This window comes from Rhipicephalus sanguineus, chromosome 7, assembly GCF_013339695.2.
Source record: "Rhipicephalus sanguineus isolate Rsan-2018 chromosome 7, BIME_Rsan_1.4, whole genome shotgun sequence".
NCBI classification, from domain to species: Eukaryota; Metazoa; Arthropoda; class Arachnida; order Ixodida; family Ixodidae; genus Rhipicephalus; species Rhipicephalus sanguineus.
The window spans coordinates 43,477,933-43,490,051 of record NC_051182.1 but is presented as its reverse complement, the minus strand read 5'-3'; the positions used below and the strand labels follow the sequence as shown (position 1 = coordinate 43,490,051).

At 44.1% G+C, this 12,119-nt stretch overlaps 1 pseudogene; it reads right to left on the bottom strand.

The window, feature by feature from the left end:
- LOC119399419 (fatty acid synthase-like) overlaps positions 1–10,927 on the bottom strand; it is a 131,459-nt pseudogene extending 120,532 nt beyond the window's left edge.
- Between the last annotated feature and the right edge of the window lie 1,192 nt (positions 10,928–12,119).

Below are 12,119 nucleotides of genomic sequence, written 5' to 3'. Positions count from 1 at the left end.
ACATGGGGAAGCCTGAGTAGTGGATAACGTTGATTGGATCGCCGGCGTATCCAATTACCGTGGCTGTTGTATTTACGCCTCCTTAGGCAACTACAGAGGGACCCTGCCAATATTCACGCAAGAGGCACCTATTAGATGCGTCGTTCGGTTATGTGACTGTAGTTTTGTCACCATTCTCCTTCCAAGAGGCATCAAATGCGCCTTTGTCCTCATGAATATTCTGCGCCGACATATTACATATGCCAATCACGCCACTTAAAGCTGCCGTCTTGATTGGCATTTTCTTTTCACAGAGCTCAAATGTATACCGCCTGTCTCATACGCATATGGTAACTATGCCACTTAAAACACCGGAACTTAGTATTAATCGAACAATCGACTTTTAATTGAATCAATTAATATGAAAGGCAGCTTTTGCCGTAATGATGGCAGAGATGTTAATTTGGCACGAAGCCCCGTAAATTATGCAATAACTGCTCTCGGGAATCGTTCAAACCTAGAAGAGTGTCAATAGATGGTCAAATATTTCTCATCAGAATTTTGGTACGTCCTCAATGTCATGTTGTCGGTTTCAGAAGCTATACCACGCACCTGCTCGATTGTTGCCCCTTAAGTTCAACAAGATAGACAGCATTAAACGTTGAATATGACTACCGCCTCTTTAGGACTAGAAATAGTGCATGCGTGCTTAGCAGCTGGCCGGTTGTGTTGTGTAAAATAGTATTATGCGATACTACGGACAAAAATAAGCATTATTTTCAGGCACGCTGTAGTGACGTACTCCGTATTTTGTTCATTTGGATTTTCTTGAGGGCGACCCAAATCTATGTACGCGGGTGTTCTTGAATTCGGCGCTATCGAAATGCAGTCCCCTCGGCTGTGCATCGAATCCGTGTCCTCGTGCTTAGCAGCGCAACGTTTTACCCTCTCAACGACTGCAACAGGAGGCCACGCTTTTTACAAAGCCTTCGTTTGCCAATTGGAAGCACTAGCTAGGACTTGAATATAAAACCGCATTTTAACCGCATTCTTTTTAACAAGTTGGTAGAGCTCTTGAAGTTCGGGGAAACAAGTATAAAGTGCTCGCTGTAAAAAATTAGTTCATAAGCTGTAATGAATATTCTTATTGAGTTGATCGCCTATGCATTGGCTTGCTGGGTATTACTTTTCGGTTTTCTTCACCTCATGGTTTCTAAGCTGTTCGCCTAATGTTTCCCAGCATGCTTGACAATATGAACGTTTCTCGCTTCAGCTCACTTTATCACACTTTATCACACAAAAAGCGGAGTTTGCGAAGTACTGGGCCCCACAACTATATGCTAAATATACCGATTTCGGTAAATACATTTCCAGCACCAACAGCAGGATACTTATTCTAGGTTCCCTCCCCGTCTTCAACCGCTCCCGCACCTCTGATTCTCTATTTCTACGTTCTATTAAACTCTCACCCTTTGAATCGAATGGCCTGCACTTTCCGTCCTCGGAGAGCACGCCGAGCAGTTTGAAGTTGGTCATAACGTGCGGATCAAGCGTGACGCTGGCTCCTCCCACGATGGCGGCCTCGCAACGGCCTGACCGCAACGCCACCACGGCTTCGCTTAAGGCGACCATCGTTGACGAGCAGGCCGTGTCGATAGTCATGCTTGGCCCTGGGAGCCGGCAAAGGAATCGTATAGTCCACATACATGATCGCGAATCTCCGCTGGCTTGCAAGCAATTTCCGCGCTTGCTTCACGCGGCGAGGGGCCCTATTTAGCGCTGAGAACGAAAACCGCGAATATTTTTTAAAAGCAAACACAGATATCAAATTCAATATTACCGGGTTTTATTGTTCTCAGTTTAAGATGTCAAAAGCAATAAATTCCTTAAATACAGGTATTTTGTTAAAGCTGGAATTGGGGCTAGTTGGTCTTGACTTAAATACATAATAAAGCGGAACAAAACAAGGACAGAGAAAGAAGCACACAGGACGACCGCTAGACTTCAACTCAAAATTTTACTCTGGACACGTGACATATAAAGTGTAAAAAACAACATCTAAGCTGATGGAAATGTCACCATTCTGCCTTCACATCAAGCTGCACGTGCCGAGCTACGCGTCCTGTGTGCTTCATTCTCTGTCCTTGTTTTGTTCCGCTTTATTATGTATTTTAGGTATTTTGTGCAGTGTATATGTTTTTGTATCTCCGAGAACTTCATTAGCGATTATTAAATGCTAGGTATTTGTTAGCGAAACCAAGGCACATGGAGCGGTTCTATCTCCGTGTCTATCTATCTATCTATCTATCTATCTATCTATCTATCTATCTATCTATCTATCTATCTATCTATCTATCTATCTATCTATCTATCTATCTATCTATCTATCTATCTATCTATTTATCTATCTATCTATCTATCTATCTATCTATCTATCTATCTATCTATCTATCTATCTATCTATCTATCTATCTATCTATCTATCTATCTATCTATCTTCTAGCCACACACTTCTGGGGGCTGTCGTGATCGCCTCCTTAGCTTTTTGCAGACCGAAATTCGTATGATTGGAAATGCGATTTGGCGAATATTGCTTCTGGTCATGACATGAATAACGTAAAAATCCTCTCGCGTACGTCGTGAAACCCCTGTTAGGGGCGAAGCTCCTCAGGGTGTGGGCCCGTCCATCCTTTGTAGTATGTAGTAGTAGGTAGCCACGCATAGTAGGATGTATCCACTCCATGTGATAAAGATGACGATGACGACTGATCACCATGAAGAAAAAAAGTCACAGTTTCGCCGCAAGGGCGAAGCAATGAATGCGATAGCAAGGAACTAATGCTATACGAAGTGAGGCTCGCCAATGGATACTCTCAGTTTGAACAGCGCTTCTGTTGCAAAGGCGGCCGAAGCAGCGAAGGAAACTAGCGTGCTTCAAGTGTCGAGCTGTGACACTTGATAGTTCGCGCTCATCTTCTGTTTGTTCGTTTAGCGGCGTCCCTGAGCTCGAGTGATAGGGTGCCTTGATGCGCGTTTTGTTACGAGTGACATTCCTACGCGCCGTAACATGAGCGCGGACATCACGGTGAAAGCGTGAAACATTCCTCTACCCCTCGCCACGAGAAAACCGCGCGAGCAGACAGCGGAAGGGCAAGCTTCTCCCATGCGCAAATATAAGAAGAAGCGAGCGAGCTCGCCGACGACTTTTAAATGCGCCCGTCGGGCTCCTAGCGCCACCTCGCTGGTAAGGAAGAAACGCTTATTATCGCCTGCTGTCTCCGAGTCCGTCCAGCGCTAAATGGTGTGTATATAACGCTCGCCGTTAGCTACGTGGACGATCTGCGTTTCGTGGCGTAGTGGATAGCGCCGCTCGCTGCGGTGCAAGAGGTCCCTGGTTCGATTCCGCGCTTCGGAAGCATTTTTCTGAGTTATTTTTCTGTGGGGCCTTTATATATATATACATACTTATACATATACGGTGCATGACGACGGCGACGGCGACGGCAAAATCCAGCCGAGACTGTCCATATAATTGCTATCGCAATAATAAGCGCGTTCTAGTATACACGATTTTATTTTCGATTCATGGGCGCCGCCATCTTGGACTGATAAGCGATTGTTCTGCCTGCTTTCTATGTCGTAATACGAAATGATCATGGTCATGAAACATTGAATGTACCGGCCCAAGCGTTTTCGAGGGGGCTAGTTCACCGTAGCGCTCTTTGTTTATTTGATACGGATACAAAACTGCGACGTTATCAGTCCAAGATGGCGGCGCTTGAGCGTGTCCGGAAAATGGTGTATAGTAGGATGTACCCACTACACGTGATAACGATGACAATGACGCTGATGACCATGAAGTATAAGCGCGTAACATGACGCTTACGACTGATAACCATGAAGAATAAGCGCTTTCCAGTATAGTGGAATGTACGCACTACACGTGATAACGATGACGATGATGCTGATGGCCATGAAGTACAAGCGCGTTCCAGACCACACATTGTCTTTCTGCCATGGGTGAAAACGATCGTGAATGCGCTCTCGCCCTCGAAAGGCAAAACGGCAACGCCGACAACAAACGTTCCCCTGAGCTTAACGACATATATGAGGACCCCGCGTTTGTGTCTCAGGTCCTTGTATGATGATCGAGTGGACAAAATTTACTGAGTTTGACGGTTTACCAGATTATCTCTGGAGCTTCGCCCACTCATCATCATTCACTTCGTGGATATGGCGTGATTTTTTTCCAGACGCGTGTGGCACATACCCGTATAGCACAGGGCGCGCTAAGCGGGTATGCATCACAGGTGATTGACAGTCTATACCTTCTCACGAACGGCGATAACAGATATTGGTAATTTAAATGCAAGAGCTTAAGAAAAACCGACATCGGAAGCCTTGACCCGATTAAGGCAAACACCAAAAATCACGATTCCAGTAGGAATCGTGCCCAATCATTCTTCGTGGCACTCAGATATTCTACCAGAGCCACGCCACGTCTTGAAACTCCTTTGGAAAAAGACCTTGGGCAGGCATAATGTCGGTGTAGCGTCAACTGTGGTTGCAGTGCTGGCGATGTAATTGTACAACAAAGCAATAAACATTTCATATGTACTCCTATGATACAGGCGTCACGCGGAGTTTACGTCAATTCTGGTTCCAGTGTTGGCTGCGCTTTCATAGAAGTCCAATAAACATCGCATTTGTATTTCTACGGTTCAGCAAGCTATATTTAAGTGTTTCTCGACCCCGAAGGACTACGCTAACGAAAGTTACGTGTGATATTCACATCATCGCACCGTAATATGAACATCGTTTCGAGAATACTCACGTCTGTGGTCTAAAGTGAGTGCTGATGTTTCGTCAGACCATAAGTTACCCTTTAAATGCCAGTGTAGTGGACGTGCCTGGTAAGGTCACGATATGCACACAGCTATTGCGATTAGAAAAACAAGTCGATCCCCCTCTTGGCTCACAGCCAAAAAATACAGCATGGACAACTACTCGCTGATTGCTTTGCATGAAACTGATTCCCACAAGGCGTGGGATCTGTAGAATTTTTATCTCTCTCCCTCTCTTTCGTTCCTGATCTTTTTTCCTCAAAATGTCTTCGACACCAAAGGGAAACAATATACTCAAGGATTTGCATTTCACTTGTTCTTTAATGGGAATACGTATTGCGACCAAGACGTACACCTTATTGTCGCTAGGTACGCTGGAATGTGGGAAATTGTGAAATTGGCGAAAAAGTGTATTTGCGGCGATAATGTGTAGATTATTTTTTTCTGGCGACAAATTTTTTCGGTAAATTTACTTCGATATTATTATTCTGAATATAAAACCTGCGCCTGGAAACAATTTCATCACAATCGGAAATGGTGACAACGACCTCGTGTTCGTTCTTACCTGGGCACATCCATATTTCAATGTAGTGGAATGGCCAACTACGCGCCAGTGGTGCCCTAGTTGACGCCTTCTTTCTTTTATCAAGCACTTCCTTCGTAAAAACTATCAACGGTGCGCTGACAAGGGTTGCATCAACGTAGTGCGAGAGTGTTGAGATGCGCACCTCTTGTTGACAACCTGATTAGAGTGTACTAACCTAATTCCTCCTAAATTTCCTGAGAACTACTCACTTCCTGTACGCCCATCAAATTTCTGGGCTTTCTTTCTTCTCAATCTACACTATCTGTAAAGGTGGACCCCACGTTGCATTTAACGCGAGCCCTACTTACCGAGCAGGTCGAGGGAGTAAGAAACTCGGTTGGAGAACATAGCCCTATGACACCCCAGTATGACGTAGCCATCCATTTTTGAGTGGTCCATCTTGAATGCTTCGGCTGACTCTGAAGCCGAGTTCCCAACGAAGACTCCGATCTTGCGCTTCTTTAATGTCTCCGGGTCGTAACCGGCATCCAAGATGGCCTCATACGACGTCTCTAACAGCAATCGCAACTGTGGGTCCATCACATGAGCCTGCTTCGGGTGCGTACTGAAGAACTGTGCGTCGAAGCGGGACAGGTCTTTTATCTTTCCGTGAAGCCTCGGCATGCCGTTGTATCCTGCATGATTGGAGCAAATCATGCGCTAAGTTGCTGGCAAGAATGCTATAGATTATCTCGTTGTACTTGTTAGCAATTGAAATGTTTTCCTCCTAATGTCTCTATTTTTGGCCCGCCTCTTTGCTCTGTCCAAAGTGTACCTTAACCACAAGCGCACTATACTGCCGCAAACACGGCACTTTTACGGGTGACGGGCTATTTCATAACTCTAACAAGTGATTTAGAGCGAACATTAAAAAAATCTACATTGCAGCACATTAATACTGTGCACGAAACTCAAGACACACGGTATATTTGTCACCAAGTCTTTTGCAAGTTTAATGAAACCGCCAGATCCATTCAGACGTCGATATGGTGTGTAAGGGCTCGGTGGAAAATACACGTATTTTTAGAAACAGCACTGAGATGAAATGCCGTGTCTTGTTTTGCTCTTCTCTGTCATCTCTGCTACTGTGTTTCGCGTTCATGCAATGAAGCCTCTATTAGAGTCAGTGACTGTGTTGCATAATTATTTTCCGGAGTCCGGTGTCTGCCATGTTTGTGTAACACTTGCATGATAAAATACCTAGAGCGCAATAGTCAGACGGGAGTTACCGAACCGTACACAATTTTCAGTGCAGCGATTGGCTCAAAATGAGTACCGCCACTGTCAACAACCTTCTTTTGGCGAAGCTGCCATCTCTTCATCCTGACGCATCAAACATTAGAAGTTAGTTACTAAAATAACCGACATTTAAAGAGCTTACCACTAACAGAAGCTCCTGAAGTACACGTTAAACTTAGTGATAAGCAGAGTCTGAATGGAACAATTGCTTTGGTTTGTGGTCTTTAATGGCACATTATCAACTAAAGTTATCACGAACCAAACACATGTTACCAATTATGTAAGAATAGAAGAAATGTTACAAGATAAATTGAGTTTCTATCTCATTTCAGGAGGCAATAACCTTACTCTTTATTTCGAAGACGTATCGCGCTATTTGAAATATGAAAACATAGGAAAGGAAAAATAGACAATCGCATGTTTGTGGCCCGAAGCCACGACGAAATCCATACACATTTCTCTGGAAGAAAGTTTCATAGTTGGGGAAAGACTCGTCCTGGACAGGGTTTGAACCCGGGACCAGCGCCTTCCCAGGGCAGTAGCTCTACCAATTGAGCTAATCAGGAAGCTAGCAATTTGTAATCTATTTTTCCTAGTGTAAAGCTACTCTGGTTTTCCTTTTTTAACCCTTGCGTCACCTTGCGGGAATTCCGCAGAACTCATCTGCAATATTATGCGTCCATGTGCTCCGAGTTGTCGATGAATTCGCCCTCGCGCTGCCAATTGCTACCTTCCTTCAACTGTTGGTCTGCTTAACACTTCATTGCTCTGAAGGCAGTGTATTGTAAATAGTCCTTCAGATGTTGGCTTGAATTCCTGACTGCATCAGGGTACATTTTAGGGCCTCTTACATTGACTATTTCTCGCGGTTCGAACAGCGAGTTAAACTCTTGATTTTTTCAAGCAGCAACTTCTCGTCGAGCACCGTTCTTGAGATTTGCAAGAAATTCACAAAATGTTTTTGATATACAAAATAAATCAATAAAAAACTGCGCAAAGTCATTGTTTTGGTTCATGCTAAGAGTGAAATTGGAAAGATATGAATACAGAACACAACTTTACTTAAGATAAGGGCCAGAAACTGTCTGTATAAATACGAATGAAAATTCTTTGTATGAGATCGTTGAAAGGACAGTTTGCTTGGAAGAATCTTGATCGTTGCGACGTGGGGCTGAACTGATCTCAACCACGTGCGCGGCCTCTGCGATCTGCTTCGGTAGCGCGGAGTTCAGAAGATGTTTCTAAATTCAAAATAAATCATTACAAGTAAAAAAAAAAACTATACCAAATGGACAGCTCTAGTTCAAGTGAAGTGTTAGATACATATAATATCGCAGCAAAATTTTACTTGAGGGTCCATTGACTCTCAGGAAGCAGTTGGGATGGTTACAGCCCCTGGCGGAGCAGATCTAAGCCAACCGCGTGGCCTCAGAGATTCGCTTTGGTAGCGCGACGGAACTCGAAGTTTACCCAAGGAATATACCAAGGCACACCGACGCAGAGGTGCGAGCGCCACTACCAGGTGCCCAAATCGAGGATTGGGGTCTTCTCCAGTTGGTTAATTCTCTGCTCAAGCGTATTTAGAATGTCTAGCTGCTCGCGTATACTTGCGTTAGTCATAAATGCATAGATGGAAATGATGGCGTTGATGCCTTATATTAGAATATATTACGATTTTAGTGCGTAGAAGGAAAAACATAATCGGCTTAATTGTTGTTACAATCCCTATTTAGCAGTACTGACAACTGTACAAGTTGGCATGGATTCATAATTACGAAACGCCGCCACGAAGTATGACAAAATCACGGAGCAACACACGAAACACTTGTGTTTGTGTTTCGTGTGTTCCTCCGTGATCTTGTCTTGCTTCGTGGCGCCGTTTCGTAATTATGTACGATCCGTATTGTAGAGAACCCAACACCGCTGGGCATTTCACATACGCTTGGGTCTAGTTCTCTTCGTACGTACTTTGGAATACATATATAACCTTTACAAATGATAGCTCTAGTGGTGTGTTAAGTTTAAATGAACACATTCGCTCTAGAACGTTCTCAAGCAACTATGTAAGTACGCTACCAACCACCGATGAATCGTTTAATTTGTCTGTAAATTGTAGGATCTTAAGGACAAACGCTTACGTGAAAGCTACAACGCAGAAAAAATTTCGATGAACACTTTGCACAGGCAGTTATAACAACAGTAATGTACAACTCAAGTGGTACATAGGAGCAAACTGGAACCGTAGCTTTTTTCAGCATCAAAGATAACTCTAGCGAAAACGAAGTTGCCACTAAATTGGCAAAGGTGAAAGTTTACAATAAGTGCATCGTGAAATTTTGGCAGCGCAAACAAACCGGACACAGAAAGAGCCGGACACAAACAAGCGCACACTGAAACTTCAATTTATTCACAGAAAAAAGTGTATATATATATATATATATATATATATATATATATATATATATATATATATATATATATAAACGTGAGGAGAAAGGGAAATACAAAAATACAAGAGAGAAGGGTCCACCAAAATTGTGTCGTCGAGAAACGAGATTTCACAATCTAAAAGTGATACGGAGGGTGACCTTTCGGTGGATCGTTCCTCTTTTATTTCCCTGTCCCCTCATGATTTTTTCTTGTATATATATTTTTTCTGTGAATAAATCTGAATTTCTGTCTGCGCTGCCAAAATTTCACAATGCATCTGCACCAACTAGCCCGCCTATCAAGCCTTCTGCTACAATGACTGTTTGTATATATGACGATCGCACCCTGCTCGTCGCACAGAAATCGACTCGTCAAAAACTTCGAGAAGTGATGTTTTGCATGAACATGCTTGTAGACTATTCTTTTTGTTGAACTGTTGAAGGGTGCAATCTGTTGGATGCGAGTGCTTTTGCCGTGTCGACAACTTCCGTTGTTTTTGCCCGGCAAAGTGTGATTCCTAGTGCACACGATAACGGCCAGTTAGTTCTCAAGTTTTGACAACGTTTCAGTGACGGTGTTGCGTTAACTTTACTTTGACTGAGAAGTGCTGACATGAAAACGTTAGGCTACTGCTATCGGTGCTATAGAATACACCCTACTAAGTTAATTCCCAAATCCGTGATATGTAAAAACAAAGAAATAAACACATTAAAAACAGGCGATAACGCAATAATTGTTTTTTTTTTTTTAGTTCTTGTACATGCAAGCCACATCCCTATACCCAACCATCCCCCAGCCCATTTTTTCATCTGCAGAAGCCGCAAGGCTCACGACTTCACTGGCTGCTTTTCTTATATTGGCTAGGGGTTTTCGTTTTAATTGTAAACTACATCTCTGAAAGCAAATGTTATCGTGCAAGTGGCCAACGGAAGTGTAAACATGAAGACCTAGAGTTAACTGAGTGCTGCACCTAGGCGATGACAAGTGGTATCGTAGTTTGAGTGAGTATCTCTGCATTCTAAGTGCACAGGACACGTGCATAAGCCAATGGGCGCTCTCGCGCAAAATTAACGCATAGCCCCGCCACGGTGGTCTAGTGGTTATGGCACTCGACTGCTGACCCGAAGGTCGCGGGATCGAATCCCGGCCGCGGCGGCTGCATTTTCGGTGGAGGCGAAAATGTTTGAGGCCCGTGTACTCAGATTTAGGAGCACGTTAAAGAACCCCAGGTCTCTCATAATCATATGGTGGTTTTAGGACGTTAAACCCCAGATATTATTATTATTAAAATTAACGCATAGAATTTCGCCCTTTGTTTACTTAATTTTGGTCACAAAAATCACAGCCCAGTGAAATTTGCACAGGTGGGTGCAGGAATTTCTGCCAAGCGGACTGCAGATCTAGTATATGGGAAAGAAAATTATTCATTGCTGGAATTGCTCTCACCGATGCGTTGCGATGTCGTTGTCCCAATAATTCTGTCATGCAATATATGTATAAGTTTCTTGGAGACGCGAGTAAGAGTTTAAAATGGTCAAATGTTTGCCATCCGCATTTCCAGAAATGTACGGCTTGGTAAATGATGTTAAGAAAAAAGTGCTCCGTCGCACGTGTCGTAGGCAAAACGGGCTTCATACGAACATTGTATCAGCGCCACATTTCTTCCTGCTACAAATTACGGAGTGCTGAGTTGAATTAAGGAGCTTCTACGCATACCTGGAGGCCATCGTGAGTCATCCTCAGTGACCATTTCCACACCAGCATAGAGCTTCTCCTTGAACTCGACCAGGTGATCAGCTTGCGGAAAGTAGGCCGAGAAGCCGGAGATAACGATGTCGTCACCCTTCATGATAACCTAAAGCATAAGTCCAATACAGAAAAAATATATGCACTGTACATCAAGTACCAATTTGCTTTCGTGTTCAACTTGCATGGGAGGGCAATGAAAATAGCGGGACGCTTTCGCGAAGGTGCGAATGTTTACTCTATAATATGTCTCCGAAAAGCAGCCTGCAATTGATCTTCTAAAAGGCGGAGCAGTCTGGCAGCAGCCCCTCTAGGTCACTCGGTCCACTATCAAGCATTTGGCAGGCCTGCTGATGGGTCACACTACAGTAGGATCATGCGCGATTTTAGGCATGCACTTGCCTTGCAACGGGGTTCTGGTCTGTAGAAAGGGAGACGAAGCAAACACAAAAATAAGAAATTCCTTGATAAAGTGCGCTTGAGATGTGCAAAACTAAATCATATTTTGCAACAAGCCTACCGATAGTTGCTTGCTTTCGGTATGCATATTGCTGTGATATCTTTCTCTTATCGGTGTATTGCCTCGGTATGGAGGGCCGTCATGGGCGGCGCACTGGGGACGGGCATCACCAGTGGTCAGAAGGCGGGACGTGTTCCTCTGCAAAGCATCAGCCAAGACTCTGCCTACGAAAGGCATCATCCACAAAAGCCTTCAGTCTTTTCGCTGCGTACCGACGGCCGGCTTCACCGAATGAATAAATATTAATTTTTCCGCTTCATCTGAGACATCGTGGTAGATACACTGAACCGTGCGTAGAAATGGAAACGCTCGGACTGGCGGTGTGACTATTCGGTGCCATACTACAGCAACAGTAGTAAAACGTGTTCTAGCTCCCTAGGTCAGTTAACCTGACACGGGAATATATGGTAAGTCATCGCCCAAGCGGACTGCAGCTCAGTGAAGCGTATTTCCTTGCTCCTCGTCGTCCCGTAGCTTAACAAGGCCTCGCTACGGCTGCAGATTTCAACGGCACCCGTAAGAACCCAGAGTTGGCTTTACAGCCACCAATTGGCCGGCGTCATTGTTTGTCGAGAACTTAAACCCCCTTTTCGCAGTTTAGCCTTGTTTACAACCTTGTTTGATTTGTGCCTTGTTGCTGTGCGGGCCCATGTTTTCATTGCCATTCGTATCATTGTAATAATATCCTGTATGACGCAGAGATATCATTTTATGTTCATTCTAAAAAGACAGGGCGTGCAAACATGGACACAAGAAAGAAGTCAGGACACCACAA